We start from the raw sequence: 17613 nt of genomic DNA on the forward strand, positions 1-17613 counted from the left end.
AGCAAATGCTGTAGTTGCTTTTGGTAACTCTCAGTGGGATCGTAGGGTAATGGCTTGTAGAAAGTGGTGTTGGAGAGCTGCTGAGCAGCCTCTTGTTCATATTCTGACCTTTTCATGATGACAACAGCACCTCCTTTGTCAGCCTTTTTGATTATGATGTCAGAGTTGTTTCTGAGGCTGTGGATGGCATTGTGTTCTGCATGGCTGAGGTTATGGGGCAAGTGATGCTGCTTTTCCACAGTTTCAGCCTGTGCACGTCGGTGGAAGCACTCTATGTAGAAGTCTAGTCTGCTGTTTCGACCTTCAGGAGGAGTCCACCTAGAATCCTTCTTTTTGTAATGTTGGTAGGGAGGTCTCTGTGGATTAGTATGTTGTTCAGAGGTATTTTGGAAATATTCCTTGAGTCGGAGACGTCGAAAATAGGATTCTAGGTCACCACAGAACTATATCATGTTCGTGAGGGTGGAGGGGCAGAAGGAGAGACCCCGAGATAGGACAGCTGCTTCTGCTGGGCTGAGAGTATAGTTGGATAGGTTAACAATATTGCTGGGTGGGTTGAGGGAACCATTGCTGTGGCCCCTTGTAGTATGTAGTAGTTTAGAAAGTTTAGTGTCCTTTTTCTTTTGTAGAGAAGCAAAGTGTGCATTGTAAATGGCTTGTCTAGTTTTAGTAAAATCCAGCCACGAGGAGGTTTGTGTGGAAGGTTGGTTTTTTATGAGAGTATCCATTTTTGAGAGCTCATTCTTAATCTTTCCCTGTTTGCTGTAGAGGATGTTGATCAGGTGATTCCGCAGTTTCTTTGAGAGCGTGTGGCACAAGCTGTCATAGAATCATAGAATATCAGAGTTGGAAGGGACCCCTGAAGGTCATCTAGTCCAACCCCCTGCTCGAAGCAGGACCAATTCCCAGTTAAATCATCCCAGCCAGGGCTTTGTCAAGCCTGACCTTAAAAACTTCCAAGGAAGGAGATTCCACCACCTCCCTAGGCAACGCATTCCAGTGTTTCACCACCCTCTTAGTGAAAAAGTTTTTCCTAATATCCAGTCTAAACCTCCCCCACTGCAACTTGAGACCATTACTCCTCGTTCTGTCATCTGCTACCATTGAGAACAGTCTAGAGCCATCCTCTTTGGAACCCCCTTTCAGGTAGTTGAAAGCAGCTATCAAATCCCCCCTCATTCTTCTCTTCTGCAGGCTAAACAATCCCAGCTCCCTCAGCCTCTCCTCATAAGTCATGTGTTCTAGACCCCTAATCATTTTTGTTACCCTTCGCTGGACTCTTTCCAATTTATCCACATCCTTCTTGTAGTGTGGGCCCCAAAACTGGACACAGTACTCCAGATGAGGCCTCACCAATGTCGAATAGAGGGGGACGATCACGTCCCTCGATCTGCTCGCTATGCCCCTACTTATACATCCCAAAATGCCATTGGCCTTCTTGACAACAAGGGCACACTGCTGACTCATATCCAGCTTCTCGTCCACTGTCACCCCTAGGTCCTTTTCCGCAGAACTGCTGCCTAGTCATTCGGTCCCTAGTCTGTAGCGGTGCATTGGATTCTTCCGTCCTAAGTGCAGGACCCTGCACTTATCCTTATTGAACCTCATCAGATTTCTTTTGGCCCAATCCTCCAATTTGTCTAGGTCCTTCTGTATCCTATCCCTCCCCTCCAGCGTATCTACCACTCCTCCCAGTTTAGTATCGTCCGCAAATTTGCTGAGAGTGCAATCCACACCATCCTCCATCCTCCTGTCAGCATAGTCTGTGTGGTATGCAGATTGTAATGGATTTTTTACCTTCAGTCCTTTTGGTACGATGTCCATCTGTTTGCATTTGGAAAGGAAGATGATGTCTGTCTGTATCTGTACAAGTTTTTTCATGCAGTTGATAGATTTCCACTCCATACGGCTAAATGCAGGGCCTTGCATAATGACAGGTTTCAGAGTAACACCCGTGTTAGTCTGTATTCGCAAAAAGAAAAGGAGGACTTGTGGCACCTTAGAGACTAACCAATTTATTTGAGCATGAGCTTTCGTGAGCTACAGCTCACTTCGTCGGATGCATACTGTGGAAACTGCAGAAGACATTATATACACAGAGACCATGAAACAATACCTCCTCCCACCCCACTGTCCTGCTGGTAATAGCTTATCTAAAGTGACCACTCTCCTCACAATGTGTATGAAAATCAAGGTGGGCCATTTCCAGCACAAATACAGGTTTTCTCACCCCCCACCCCCTTTTTTTGATCACTTTTTTTTTTTTGACCAACTTGATGATCACTTTAGATAAGCTATTGCGAGCAGGAGAGTGGGGTGGGAGGAGGTATTGTTTCATGGTCTCTGTGTATATAATGTCTTCTGCAGTTTCCACAGTATGCATCCGATGAAGTGAGCTGTAGCTCACGAAAGCTCATGCTCAAATAAATTGGTTAGTCTCTAAGTACTCCTTTTCTTTTTGCGAATACAGACTAACACGGCTGTTACTCTGAAACCTTGTTTTTAATGTTTTCTGGGCAGTGCTTTCCCCTGAAGAATAAACGTGCTTGCACCAAAGAGCTGGGTGGGTATCAGTGTTGGCCATGACACTGCCCTTAGTCACTGCAGAGATAGTAAAGGGCAGGCACTGGCCGTTTAGGACTTGCTGAGGGCTAGTACAGGGTAAACAGGGCTGGTGCAGCCTGGAAATACGCTGTTTAGGAGAGGGAGAGACACGTGTCTCTGCCCAAGAGAGGTGACATCTGGGAAGTGTAAGAGTGGAAGTCACTGGTGAACCACGGAGGGGGAATCCAGGGGCAGTTGCCCTGAACGGTGACAACGAGGTTACAGCGGGACCCTGCAGCCAGCACGGCCAGCTCCAACCACCCACTGGCCTGAACTGCCATGCAGTGTTTTTAACACAACCTCGAGCTCTCCTGCAGCTGTGGAAGAAAGGGAGCTGGAGACATGGGTAAAGGGTTTCCCCTCCCTCCAGGGTCAGGGGAGGGAGAGTGGTCATCTGCCATGGAGTCAAGACACCCCCTTCCAAATAATTACTGTTGGGGACAAGATATCCCTCCCACCAGAGACGATTTGTACCTCCTGATACAGAAATGGCACAATGTAAACATGGGCGGGGTGGGGGTACATGACTGCCCCATGTGTCGCCTCTGGAAGGAACCTGGGGGGCTGGGGCCACAGGAGCGGGGAACACGTCTCTGGGCTGGCCCCGGCCCAGGGAGACTCAGAGCACCACAGCGTCTGGTCGGAGCTCCAGCACTCTTGCGGGCACCTCAGCAGGGGAAGGGGGCAGGACAGAGCTGCTTCTCAGGCCGGCAGAGGGTGGCCACTCGGCGAAGGGTTGTCAACTTTCTAATTGCACAAAACCGAGCCCCCTTACCCCACCCTGCCCCTTCCCCAAAGCCCCGCCCCATTCACTCCAGCCCCCCCCCCCCTTCAGTCCCTCACTCGCCCCCACCCTCAATCACTTTCACTGGGCTGGGGATGCGGGCTCTGGGATGTGGCCAGGGATGAGGGGTTGTGGGTGCGGGAGAGGGCTCCAGGCTGGAGCCAGGTGTTGGAGTGCAGGAGGGGGTGAGGGCTCTGGGGTGGGGCCGGGGGTGAGGGGTTTAGGGTGCAGGAGGGGTTCCGGGCTGGAGCCGGGTGTTGGAGTGCAGGAGGGGGTGAGGGCTCTGGGGTGCGAGCGGGAATGAGGGGTTTGGGGTGCAGGAGGGGGCTCAGGCCTGGGGTAGGGGTGTGGGCTCTGGGAGGGAGTTGGGATGAGGGAGGGGGTTCCAACCTGGGACCAGAAGTTCAGGGTGTGGCTGTGGCTGGGCGACGCTTACCTTAGGCAGCTGCTGGGTGGCGGAGCAGCAGGGCTAAGGCAGGCTCCCTGCCTGCCCTAGCTCCGCGCTGCTCCCAGAAGCAGCCGGCATGTCCAGCCCCTAGGCAGAGGCGCGGTCAGGGAGCTCTGCGCCGTGCACATTGCCCACACCCGCAGGCACCGCCCCCAGCCCTGAGCCCCCTCCTGGATTCCAACCCACTGCACGAGCCATGAGCCCCTTTCCTCAGTTCCTGGCCAATGGGAGCTGTGGAGCCAGCGCACAGAGCTTCCCTGATCACTCCTGTGTCTATGGGCTGCAGGAACATGCCGGCCACTACCAGGATCCGTGCGGAGCCAGGGCAGGCAGGGAGCCTGCTTTAGCCCTGCTGCGCCGCCGACCGGACTTTTAACAGCTCAGGCAGCGGTGCTGACCGGAGCCACCAGGGTTTGTTTTTTAACCAACCGTTCCGGTGAAAAACCGAGGGCCTGGGAACCCTAACTCTGGGTTGCACAGCAGCAGCTGCCTGCAAGAGAGCCCGGCTGGGGAGGGGGCAGTGGCAGGCCGCCCCCTCCGCTCCCTGACTAGGCCGGATGCTGGGAACAGAGGCCAAGCAAGCCGGAGCCATCCCAGCACATTTCTGGCTTGCTTGGCCCCTTTCACCTCCATTTATAACCTTTCAAACCAGACCCCCAACCTCACCTCGGCCTGATCAGACACAAGCCCAGGGCAAGCCAGACCGGTGTGGCGGCTGGGTCTGGCCACGATAGTGACAGCAGAGAAATCCACCAACCACCACCTGTTTAGAGATACCCCGCCCTTCCAGCAATCTCTCATCAGGGAGACGCACTGCCCTGGCCCCCCTCCCCTGCCCCCACTCCATGCTCCCGAAAGGCTGCGCAGGGGAGCTCATTTCCCCTTGCGATGCTCTGACCCCCTAGGATGCAGCCAGAGCTGAGATGGGTGCCCCTCACTCCCCCAGCTGCTCCCATATGAGAACCAAAGCGTTAATGTAGAGGGAGCTGATAAGGCTCCATGGTCCATCAGCTGATCTCCACCCAGATACTCCACGATTCTCGCCCATGGAGCTTATTGAAAGACATGACTCAAAAATATCCCTTTTATACATTTAATTAAAATGAGGAAACAAATAAAATGAAGAACACAGGTCACTAACCCTAAACTATTAACACCACCCAGCTAGCTCTTGAGTGTACAACACAGTGATCATGTTCAGGTCAGATCAGAAAATCTGTCAGTAAATAACGATCTTGCTTTGGACTCAAGTCATCACTTTAGCCAAATTATCACAACAATACAGCAGAAAATGAACCTTTGTTAAATCCTGAAACAGGAACCGAGGAGGCAGCTGTCCATTTAGTTATTAATCTCAATCACAGAACTTCACCCAGGCCGTGCGATCCACACTCAGCTGCTTGAATATTTCAGTTCTAACACCAAATTATTGTTCACATTTAAGCCACAACTTCAGAGCTTCCACCTTAGATCTCACCAGTATGTGGCTAACCTTCTCCCAGTGGCTTCTATAGATAAAAACCTTAAGATGGACACAGACCTTAATACACAGGATTTTAACAGTATGTATCCGACAGCTTAGGTTCTTTGACCACTTTCACAGAACGAGGAGCATGTGTGCACTGACATTGTAGGGCAGCATTTTAGGATTATTTAGGTTTGGGAATTATTCTTTTTAGCTTCTTTCCTGCATGGATGCGACAGGTTTCATACACACCTGCACGCACTGACCCCACTGTACCACCGGAGTAGAACAGGAAGGATGGAATGGCTCCCAGTTGATAAAAACTAGAACAAGTAACAATCAGATATTGAAACTGACAAATGAATCCAACTCTGCAGCTCTTTGGACTTCCACGGAGTAGGATCTAGAGCTGCAGTCAAGGAACCAGGCGATGGGGTCGCCGGCTCAATACTCCTCATTCGCAAGTGCTCTCAGGTAAGAGGAGACAGGTCAAGGCTGGCACAGCCTGGTGTTGATGTTACAACTTCCTTCTCCAGACGGGATCAGTCTGGGAGTCCTGGAATGTCTTTCTTAGACAGGTTCCTGGTGCAAAAGGGCTTCCACCTTTACCTTGGTCTTCATGGTTGACAATTCCAGATCACCCCACATTGCGGTCACTCCCCTGAAGTCACCAGGCAAATCAGGTGTGAATTATGCATTGGTACAGACAATGTGGCCTGATCCATTTCAAGTGAGGCTGACTTCAGGCTATCGTCAGTTTGGAAAAGTCCCATTAAACACACAGGTTTCAGAGTAACAGCCGTGTTAGTCTGTATTCGCAAAAAGAAAAGGAGTACTTGTGGCACCTTAGAGACTAACCAATTTATTTGAGCATGAGCTTTCGTGAGCTACAGCTCACTTCATCAGATGCATACCGTGGAAACTGCAGCAGACTTTATATATACACAGAGAATATGAAACAATACCTCCTCCCACCCCACTGTCCTGCTGGTAATAGTTTATCTATTATTATTATTAAACACACAGTTTTGTTAAAATATTGGTTGCTGTGAACCACATGGACTGTGGAGTTCTTGCCAAATCCTTGGCCTTCATCGGGGTACATTAACACTCTTGTGGAATAGAATCCTTTACAAAACCACTCAAATACTGAGCAGTGTTCGTGAGGAATGACTTCCCCAAACATGGCCAATTTATTTCTTTAATCCGGTGGCACAGGTCTAAGTTAGGAACTAGAAACACTCCAGCATCAGAATCCTCATAAGTCACCAAAGGAGGGGAACTTATTAAAAATAGATATTCTGTAGCTATCCCACATACAACACTGATTTCATTTCAATGCACATTTGCAGCATCTACCAAGGGTAGTTCATTAAAAATGCCATTTCTGGTTTCTCCACATCAACACAGACAAGGACAGCATTTCCTAAATCATAGTCCACACGCACCCAGTTACTTCAGTTAGTTGCACAATCTGGCGCATGCTGTTCTTCACCATTTCAGAGTGGAGACCTAAACCCACTACTGTTTCCTTGGTAGCACACCCGATGGCTCAGAGAATCCTCCCCTGGTGAGTGAACTGCACTTGAGCTTCTTCCATGTCCTCATGCAGTGGTGCGGGAAAGACAAAAATAAAATAAGAAAGCACTATTTTAGCAAACAGTCATTTCTCCCAAAGTCCCAGATAAATCTGAGCTACATCCTGGACAACTAAATTAATATTAAATTATGTGATCAAATGGCCTTCAGGAGAGAGAGAAATCCCAGGACAAAGAGCGGTGTAAGTCACTTTCTTTTTCATACAAAATGAAATTCCAGAGCAGGTTACATCTGATACTCAAAAATCAGGAGAACAGATTCCCCTGTCGCCTTCTCCTCTGATCCATTCACACCTTCTTCACTCAACAGCCCTTCATTATTATGGAGTCGTGTTATTTAGAAAAAAAAAAAAGCTTCATCATAATAGGGAAAAACTGCCGACCTTCTCATCTTCAAACAGTCTCAGCTCAGCAGGGAAAAGCCCAGAAGTGGCTTTGTCAATAGAAACTGGGATTTAAATGGGTAATGATCACACTGTGTTTGGGATCCATTGGAATTTCTGATCCAGGTCTGCAACACTTTCATCTCTAGCCCTAACGAGTCGGATTTAGGATCAAATTGCTATGAAGTGCAGAGACTCTTTGGGAGGTGGAGGGGTAGAATATAGGTAGATAAGCTCCATTGTGGCTCAGATGGACGCCAGCGCTGCTGGAGTGAGCGGGCCTAGTGATGGTGATGGGGAAGGAGGGAATCCCGCTGACTCACCCCATTTCCTGCCAGTGTTGCAAAGACTGAAATGATACATTTGTCCCACTCCTGCTCCTCCTCTTTGTTATATTGAAATAAATTTTCAATAAGGGAAATGGTAAAAAGAAAAAAACTGCTGCCCAGCACAACCTGGACCAGCGTGAGAACAACTGGGAATGAAACAATCTGTCACCAGAGGGGGAACTTGGTGACTCTAACACTCGCTCTGCTAGAGCGGGGCCAGTATAAAGGTGCTGCTCAGGGCCTGTCTAGACTATGAAATTGGCATCGATTAGGACAGGTCAAAGGGGAAGGTGCGAGCTAACCCCAGCCTGGGCTTTGTCAGCACGGCACATACAGCGGGGTGTTGGCACTGGGATCGCCACCTCCAGCAGGCTGAGCCCATGGAAAATCCTAGTGGAGACAAAGCCCAGGTTGATTTTCACTCAGTGTAGCTACTTGAGGTCACCCCTATTTCCCCCACCTGGGGCTGACGGACACTCCTGGCAGGAGGGACACACTCCCATGATGACTCTCAGGAGAAGGGAGTTGGTAGAAAGGACCAGAGGATTCACCCCAGAGAAGGGCGACCTGCAAAACAAAAAGCAGGCAACTCACCTGGGGGAACTGAGAGAACAGGGTGACTCAAATGGTGCAAACAGCCCTAAAAAGTCGCTATGTGGGAATTAGCAAATGTCTTTAAAAAAATCTTTTCTCTGCTCTACACAAAGTTTTATGGTGTGTCTCTAGCCTGTGAAATCGCTGATGTCTATTAAGGTGTGAGCTCCAGATGAAACTTTTCCTGCATTCACAGGCTGCTCTCGTGAGTGGATCCTTTGATGATTGATGAGACTGTTCCCCGCACTCAAGGCATTCATAGGGTCGCTCTCCTGTGTGGATTCTCTGATGTATATTAAGGTTTGATTTGAAAGTGAAACTTTTCCCACACTCACAACATTTATATGGTCTCTCTCCTGTGTGGATCCTCTGATGTCTAATAAGGGATGAGCTGCAAGTGAAACTTTTCCTGCACTCACAGCACTCATAGGGTCTCTCCCTTGTGTGGCTTGTCTGATCTGTAAAAAGGCTTGATTTCTCACTGAACTGTTTCCCATACTCAGAGCACTCATAGGGTCTCTCTCCTGTGTGGATCTTCTCATGTTTAAATAGGGCTGAGCTCTGAGCGAATGTTTGCCCGCACTCACAGCACGTATGGGGCGCTCCCCTGTGTGCATTTTCTGGTGACTAATAAGGACTGAGCTCAGAGTGAACTTTTTTGCACACTCACAGCATTCCTAAGGGCTTTCTCCTGTGTGCATTCTGTGATGTCTAGTAAGGGTTGAACTCCGAGTGAAGCTTTTCCCGCACTCACAGCACTCATAGGGTCTCTCTCTTGTGTGGCTTGTCTGATGTGTAATAAGGTTTGATTTCTCGCTGAACTGTTTCCTGCACTCACAGCATTGGTAGGGATGCTCTCCTGTGTGGATCCGCTGATGTCTAATGACGGTGGAGTTCAGAGTGAAGTGTTTCCCACACTCAGGGCATGTGTTTTTTCTCTCTCCTGTAGGTATTCCCTGCTGGGCTGTGATTTCCTTGGAAACCTGGTGAGTCCCCTGACAACTAATGGATTTACCCACTTTCTCCTTGGGCTGGTTTCCCTGCTGCCTCTCTGGCCTGTTGTGGCTCTCACAGGCTTTCCCCTTCGCAGGACGCCTGGACACATTCCCTTTGGATCCTTGGGGTAATCCCCTGTGCGCTTCCACTTGCTCAGCATCTTCCTGCTCAGGATTCAGCTCCTCATTCTCACTCACCAGCCCAGGACCTCCTTGGAGAGAGAGAGGAAAGTCAGAAACAGGGGTGGAAAAGGGGAAATCAAACCATAATTAGAGCTGGAGAGACAGAAAAAATCTAGTAGCTGAATTCTCCAAAACTCTTCTCCTTTGAGGAGAGAGGAGGGGAACAATTCTGCCTCCACATCCCATCAGGGAGGGAGCTGCTGCCAGGTGTCAGTCAGGATGGGTAGGAAGCCATGAGCGATAGCTGCCCATAGGGTACAAGGCCTCCTGGGGATACTCCTGAACTCCGAGAGCTCCCAAGGCCTTTTTAGGATGTCCCAGGTATTTCTTTGAGCCACGGAGCATTTTTGAATTGGTTTAAGGATCCCTCACCTGCGCAGGCGCCTCTCGGGATCTCTCCTTCCTCAGAGCCCTGGAGATCCAGCACCCACGGCTCCTCCCCTCGTTCCAGCTGGGAGATCACATCAGGTTTGGAAATGGGAAACCCTGCTCAGGGGATAGAAAACAAGGGAGATCAGGGGAGTTCATGGGACATTTGTCACAAAGAAGAGTCTATTGGTTTTAAGCCAGCCCATTGTAAAGCAGTAAAATGCTTGGGAAAGCTCCCCAGGTGCTCCAAGGTGCAGGACACTCTGCATAGGAGGGATTTATCTATCCCCATCTCTGCTGGGAACACACAAAGCCAGACACTCCTCAGCAAAGGGGCTCCTAAAACACAGAGACAGTAACTCCATGTTCCAGGAAGTAAAGACTCCAGCTAGAGGGGAAGTCACCTTAGACCTGCTTCTTAATCACCAGAGAGAAACCCAGAGACAATGGGAGAGGTGTAGGAAAGCCGGGACTGGTGAGCACGGACTGGAGGGATTCAGCACAGTCAGGAAAAGGAGGGACTGGGGGTGTCACTGAATGTCGTATCCCAGGGCTTGTCTACACCTGAGACCCTGCGACTGTCCTGATGTGGTGCATCAGTGTAGACACTCGCTACAGCAACAAGAAAGGTTCTCCTATCAGCATAGGTCATCCACCTCCGTGAGAGGCAGCAGCTAGCTCGATGGAAGCATTATTTTCTGTTTAAAGACCAACTATTCTAACTACCCTAAATTCCACATGTGTATTCGGATTGTCTTGTAATTTGCTGGGCAAATTTTTCATGGGCAGGGAAGGCTTAGTGGTCCAAATATGGGGCGATTTGTTAAAGACGTTCCTAAGACATAGCCCTCCCCCCCATGGTATGCAGCTTTTTACAAAATCATCTTGCTCTTGAAACTTTTTTTGCACACAGCTGGGGCTGAAATTATGGTTCTCCTTGTCCCCCGACGGATCTCGGTCACTTGGCATTTATCTCAGTTAGTACATAGCACCCACTGCCTCTTTGGGAAACCAGGATTGAAAAAGTCAATACCTGTAGGATTTGGAGTTTCAGAGCAGCACAAGCCAAACTGGTGAGTCGATGACATGGAAATACACACCTGCAGCAAGACTAAGTTCCTGTTAACTGCTCGAGGGTTTCCTGCAATCTGCTGTGACAGTGAAGTGTTGGCTCAAGGGGATGTGCTGTGGCCATTGAACCTGAATTCATCATCACATCATGTTCCCATTATGCCTCTTGCGTTTAGGGCAGTGACGAAGCTCCTCCACTCCTGTCTGTTTCTGGCACGTCTTTCAATGGTTCCCCAGCTGTGCCCCAGGTTTCTCAGCTCAGCTTCCACAGCTCGTCACCATGTTGTTTTCAGGTGGTCGCGTTTTCGCTTGCCTTCAGGTGTCCATCTTAGTGCTATTCTGGTGATGGAATCAGTTTCCATCTGAAGCACATGACCGATCCATCTCCAGCATCTCCCGGCAATGATGGGGCTCAGATCCTCTTGGCTGAGTTGTTTTTCCTTGTATATGGTGTTGGGTATGTGATAGGAGAGCGAGAGAATCTGCAAAGTCCAAGTCTTCAAGGCATGAGAAGGGTGTCCAGTTAATGCCTCTTGGAACGTCTTCTGTTGTACGCCACATTACCCAGGCAATGCTGAAGAGGATTGCAGACATGACACACCCCTGATGTACTCCTGTTCTGACTTCAAAACTGAGCTCACTGTGATCAACACTGCATGTGAAGTTGGAATAGATGCTTTTGATAATGTTGATTATACAATATGTTCCATAGGCCGGTCCTGTGAATGCTATCAACAGCCTTCTCAAAGTCTAAGAAGTTTATGTAGAGTTGCCATTGCCATTCTAAGCATTGTTCTATTATGTTTCGTTGAGTGAAGATCTGGTCTGTGCATGCACGCCCTTTCCAAAAACCGGCTTGCTCTTTTCTGAGAACGCTATCAACTGCCTCTGATATAAGCTGGACTATGATCTTACCCAATACCTTGCTTGGCACAGATAAACGTGTGATACCATGCCATTTTTTAAGGATTTGATGGCTTGAATGATCTCTTGCTTTGTTGGGGTGTCTGTGTTGATATCAAGATCTTCTTCTGCCTCCTGGATGTTTGCTTCCTCTATAGGTGGATCCCTGTCCAGCAATTCTTTGAAATGCTCTGTCCAGTGCATTTCTTGTTCTTTTTCTGTTGTCAGTAGGTGGCCTTCTGTGTCCCTGATGAGAGTGTTTGTTGGTGTCTGCCGTTTACCACTGATAAGATTTTGTAGATGGTTCCTTGTTCACCATGAGCAGTTGCCTCCCTGGCTTGTGTTGCTAGATTATCAATATAATGTCAATTGTCTGTTCTCACAAGGTGTTTGATCTCTCGGTGTGCCTTGCTATACTGCTCGTGGTATTTGTCCTTTAGCTTCTGGGATTTTATGTCTAAAACTTTTTTCTTCAGGGCTCATCTGGTTTCTATGGTGTTCCATGTGCTGGGTATAATCCACTCCTTTCTTCTCTTCTGCCTCTGGCTTAGACAGGCTTCACTGTTCTTTTCATAGATTGTAGTTACTTTGTCCCACTTCTTGTTGATCTCCTCATCTGCCTTCTCCTCCTCTTCATCAGTGTCTGCAAGTATCTGAAATCTGTTCTTTCACTGCAGAGCGAAGGCTTTCTGTACTTCAGGGGACTTTAGCTTGTCAACGGCATAATGGCTATGTCCCTTTTTTGGTGGCCCCACACTTCTCAGTTTTAGCTTGATGGAGGCTATCACTAAGGTGGTGGTCGCTGCGAACATCTGCTCCCCTTCTCACTTTCACATCTGTCTATGAGTGTTGCCATTTGCCATCGATCATCATATGGTCAATCTCGTTCTTATCTCTGCCATTTGGAGAACACCATGTCAACTTGTGAATTTCACAATGTTGAAATAGGGTTCTGCCGATGACCAGATCCTTCACATTGCAGAAGTCAACAAGCCTCTCTCCATTTTCATTCATCGTGCCACACCCATGTCTTCCCATTCCTCTGGCACTGTTCTCCTTACCGACCTTGGCATTCAGGTCTCCCATGACGATAGGTTGTGCCGTGGTGTCTCTAACTCCTCCTGTAGTGTAAGGTAGAGTTTGTCCTTTGCTTCTTCATCACAGTCATTTGTCGGAGCGTAGCACTGAATCAGGGTGATGTTATTGTGTTTCCCTTTCAGTCTGGCTCTCATAATTCTGCTGCAGATGGATTTCCACTCAAGCAAGGACCGCTCCACTCCCTTCTTCAAAAGGATGGCAACGCTTTCATGGTGTTGTCCATCATCCCGTCCAGAATACAGCAAAGTTTCTACTGAGGCTGTTGTTAATCTTCCTGATCCTGTCCATCTGCTCTCGCTGACACCCAGGATGTGTGAGCTGTAGCGTCTCATCTCTGCTGGGACCTGAGCTAGCTTCCCTTTTCTCGTACATTGTCCGTACATTCCAAAAACCAAATTTGTTTTTTCTCTTGGTGTTGAGCACTTCAGTCTTCATGCCAGTGGCTTCCTTTCGGCTTTCACCACTGGCAGTCATATGGGTGTTTGACTCCTGAAGGCCATTGCACACAGTAAAGCAGCGATTCTCAAACTTCATTGCACCACAACCCCCTTCTGATAACAGAAATTACTACACGGCCCCAGGAAGAGGGACTGAAGCCTGAGCCCGCCGGTGCCCAGCCCCCATGGGTGGGGGGAGGGAGGGAGCAAAGTCCAAGTCTCACCATCCTGGGGGCGGGTCAGGGTTGGGGGCAGCAAAGCCCAAGTCCAAGCGCTGAATCATAGAATCATAGAATATCAGGGTTGGAAGGGACCTCAGGAGGTCATCTAGTTCAACCCCCTGCTCAAAGCAGGACCAATCCCCAATTAAATCATCCCAAAGCCCAAGCCCCATTCCCCAGGGACGATGTCTTTGGGCTTTGGCCCCGGGAGGCGTGGCTCGGGCTTCGGCCCCAGACCCCAGCAAGTCTAAATACCAGCCCAGGCAAGCCCATTAAAACAGGGTCGTGACCCACTTTGGGGTCCCGCCCCACAGTTTGAGAACCGCTGCAGTGAAGGTCGATTTCTCAGCCACTGTTTCCGTACCATATTTTGTTTTTTACGGGACAAGTTGTCAGCCCGGTGCCTGACCCCCAACCTGGAGTGCCAGGATGTCTGTTTTGTCTGGCCGGTTAACTCTGCATTGTGGGCTGTGGAAGCCCCGCCCACCAAGCCCTACTGGGCATGCTCCAATTGTAGCAGGAGTATAAAGGGGAGCAGCTCAGCTCAGCCTGGGCTGACAGCTGAAGAGGAAGGACACTCACTGCAGGCTCCAGACCAGGAAGCCCCAGAGGCTCTGACAGCAGAAGCAAGGGCCACCGAGACCCAGGCCGAGACCCAGACACCAGGAGATGTCTGGGAAAACTAACAACTGTCTGGTTAATACTATCCTGGGGATATGTATGGAGCAACATTAGGCAGAAAGTTATGGAAGCCCCTTAGACTTCTTACTTCTCCTGTCTTACTTACAACACTCCTGCTCATACATCTGTCACTGAGTGTGGGGCAGTCCGGGCCCTGCACCCCCCACTTCCTGCGATTCCCTGGGACTCTCAGCCAGCCAGTAAAACAGAAGGTTTATTAGACGACAGGAACATGGTCTAAAACCAAGCTTGTTGGTACAGAAAACAGGACCCCTCAGTCAGGTCCATCTTGGGGGCTGGGGAGCCCAGACCCAGGTTCTGTGCCTCCCCCCATCTCCCCAGCCAGCTGTAAACTGAAACACCCTCCAGCCCCTCCTCTGGCCCTTGTCTCTTCTCCGAGCAAGGAGGCCACATGATCTCTTTGTTCTCCAACCCCTTCAGTTGACACCTTGCAGTGGAGGGGCTCAGGCAATCAGTTGCCAGGAAACAGGGTGTCAGCCATTCTCTGTGCAGACAGCATCACACTTGCCCTCTAGGGCTCTGCAACAATCACACCCCCTTATCCCACCACCTAGATACTTAAGAAATGCATAGGGGAAACTGAGGCACACACACCGTATTCAGAGAAAACATTAAAAACATTCCCACTTCATCACAACATCCCAGAATGATGTTGGCTTTTTTCCTTTGTATGATGTTCCTTGTTCAAAATCAGGCTGTCCCGCCTAGGTAAAAGTTATTAAACAGACTTGTCCTAAGCAAAGAATGTGCATCTGTCTCAGTTTACATGTAAGTAGCAAACTGACCCATTGAGTCAGCAGGGGGAGGAGATTGCAGGAGACTGAACAATTTGGGTTTCTTGCCAGATCCTGGGCCTTGGTCAGGGTTATCTTACATTTCTCTGGCGCAGAATCCTTTACCTATTTGCCCTCCCACCCCAAATTCCAAGTTAATGAGCAATGCACCCCTACCAATCTTACACTCCCATAATGTCATTTAACCCCTAGCAAGCATAAAATCACCCAGGAGACACAAGGCAAGTCATAAGATCAGGCCAGGGGTCAACCCCGTCCCTTATACATGGGCTGTGTCTTTACAGCAAGAATAGTTGTGCTTTTACATCACGACAGCTAACTCGATCTAGCTAAGTCCAAGGAAAATCCTAGGGCAGAGGTCCTCAAACTGTGGTCCGTGAGCTCCATTCAGGTGGTCCGCGGATAGTTCCCTCTAAGGTGCGCGCTTGGGCGGCCACACACAGGAGAATGAAGGGCCACCCACCTAATTAGTGGACAGGCGTAGCTCCACTAATTAGGTGCCTGGACCCTGGAGAAGACACACATGTAAGATGAGGTGGTGGCCTTGGGGAGAATAAGGGGGAGGTGGGAGGGGGTAGTGCAGTGAGAAGAGGGAGTGGGGGGAATTTGGGCTGTGGCAGCCAGAAAAAGAGGCAACTTTCCCCAGCTCCAGGGCTGCTGCTTCCGGGGAGAGACCCTCCTCCTTTCCAGCCCCAGCTCGGGGGCTGCCGCGGTGGGGGAGAGAGGGCATAACCATTGCATTAGAAAGGTAAGACTACTGATATTAAAATATGAATTGTGTGCTTTTATTTGTAGAACAAAAAAAAGTTAATTATTATTGGTTTTAGTATATAGCACTTTTATCCAAAGCGCGTTCCAATAGTTAGCTAATGGTAAAAACAACATTTGGAAAGATCATTAAGTGGCCTGCCGAGACCCTCAGCAATTTTCAAGTGGTCCGTGAAAAAAAAAAAAAAGCTTGAGAACCACTGGCCTAGGGGACATGAGGCCCAGGTAGATTTAGCTAGTTGAGGTCACCCCTCTCTCCCCCCCATCTGGGGCTGATGGACACACACTTCCAAGACTCAAAGGACAATGGAATTGATAGACAGGACCACAGGATTTACCCCAGAAAAGGGCAAACTGCAAAAGGGAAAAGCAGGCAACTTGCCTAGGGGAGCTGAGAGAACACAGTGAAGCAAAGGGGCCAAATAGCTTAAAGGTCAATATTTGGGAATTAACAAAAGTCTTAGAGGACAAAAACAAACAAACAAAAAATAAACTCTGTTGCCAGCCCTAGACGGGGTTTTCACAGTGTTTATCTCCTTTGCAGATTCTCTGATGATAAGCAAGGGCCGAGCTCTGATGGAAGGTTTTCCCACACTCGGCGCATATATAGGGACCCTCGCTTGTATAGATCCTCTGATGTCTAATCAGGTTCGACCGCCGAGTGAAGGTTTTCCTGCACTGATAGCATTCGTAGGGTCTCTCTCCTGTGTGGGTTCTCCGATGCGTAAGAAGGGCTGAGCTGTCACTGATGCTTTGCCCGCACTCGCCGCATTTGTAGGGTCGCTCCCCGGTGTGGATTCTCTGATGCGTAGTAAGGCCAGAGTGGCAAGTGACGTGTTTCCCACACTCAGTGCATGTGTTGTTTCTCTCTCCTGTGGGGAGTCTCTGCTGGGCTGTGGTTTCCTTGAGGTCCTTGTGAATTCCCTGAGAATTAATGGATTTATCCACTTTTTCCCCTGCCTGGTTTCCCTTCAGCCTCTCTGGCCTGCTCTGACTCTCACCGGCTTTTCCCTGCTCATGGCTCCCAGACAAATTCCCTCAGGGTCTTTGCAATAATGCCCCATGCGCTTCCACTTGCTCAGCATCTTCCTGCTGAGGATTCTGCTCCTTGTTCTCACTCACCAGCCGGATAGAGGGAGAAACCTCAGAAACAGAGCTGGAAAAAGGGTGAGCAAACCAAACTAAATACCAGAAAGATGGGGAAAATAAATCAGGGACTGAATTCCCCCAAACTCTTCCCCATAGGGGAGAGTAGGGGGGATCAATTTTCCCTTCACATCCCATCCAAACACTCAGGGGAAGGGAGATCAGGGAGAGATCTATTGCTAGGTGTCAGTCAGGGTGGGCAGGAAGCCATGAGTGGTAGCTGCCCTGAAGATAAGACACCTGCTGGGGACAATCCTGAACTCAGAGAACGCACAATGTCTTTGTAGGGAATCCCAGCTGTTTCCTTCAGGCACTGACCATCTTGGTTTAATGATCCCTCACCTGCACAGACACTCTTAGGATCTTTCGTTCCTCTAAACCTTGGAGATCCAGGACCCACGGCTCCTCCCCTCGTTTCAGCTGGGAGATCACATCAGGTTTGGAAACTGAAAACCCTGCTGAGGGGAAAGAAAACAAGGAAGACCTGGTGAATTCATAGGCCATTTGTTATAAAAATAACATTCTATTACTTTAACCCCAGCCCATTTTACAGCAGTACAATCCCACAGGCAGCTCCCCAGGTACTCAAAAGTGTAGGACACTCTGCATATGAGGCATTTAACTATCCCCATCTCTGCTGGGAACACACACAGCCAGACACTTCTCAGCAAAGGGGCTCCTAAAACACAGAGACATAAACTCCATGTCCCAGAAAGTAAAG

General features: G+C 49.3%; 2 pseudogenes; both read right to left on the minus strand.

The window, feature by feature from the left end:
• Nucleotides 1-8286: 8286 nt before the first annotated feature.
• Nucleotides 8287-12812, minus strand: LOC144258210 (uncharacterized; annotated as a pseudogene).
• A 3441-nt stretch (nucleotides 12813-16253) lies between these two features.
• LOC144258211 (zinc finger protein 2-like) lies at nucleotides 16254-17396 on the minus strand (annotated as a pseudogene).
• Between the last annotated feature and the right edge of the window lie 217 nt (nucleotides 17397-17613).

The sequence above is a fragment of the Eretmochelys imbricata genome, chromosome 28 (assembly GCF_965152235.1).
Source record: "Eretmochelys imbricata isolate rEreImb1 chromosome 28, rEreImb1.hap1, whole genome shotgun sequence".
Classification (NCBI taxonomy): Eukaryota; Metazoa; Chordata; order Testudines; family Cheloniidae; genus Eretmochelys; species Eretmochelys imbricata.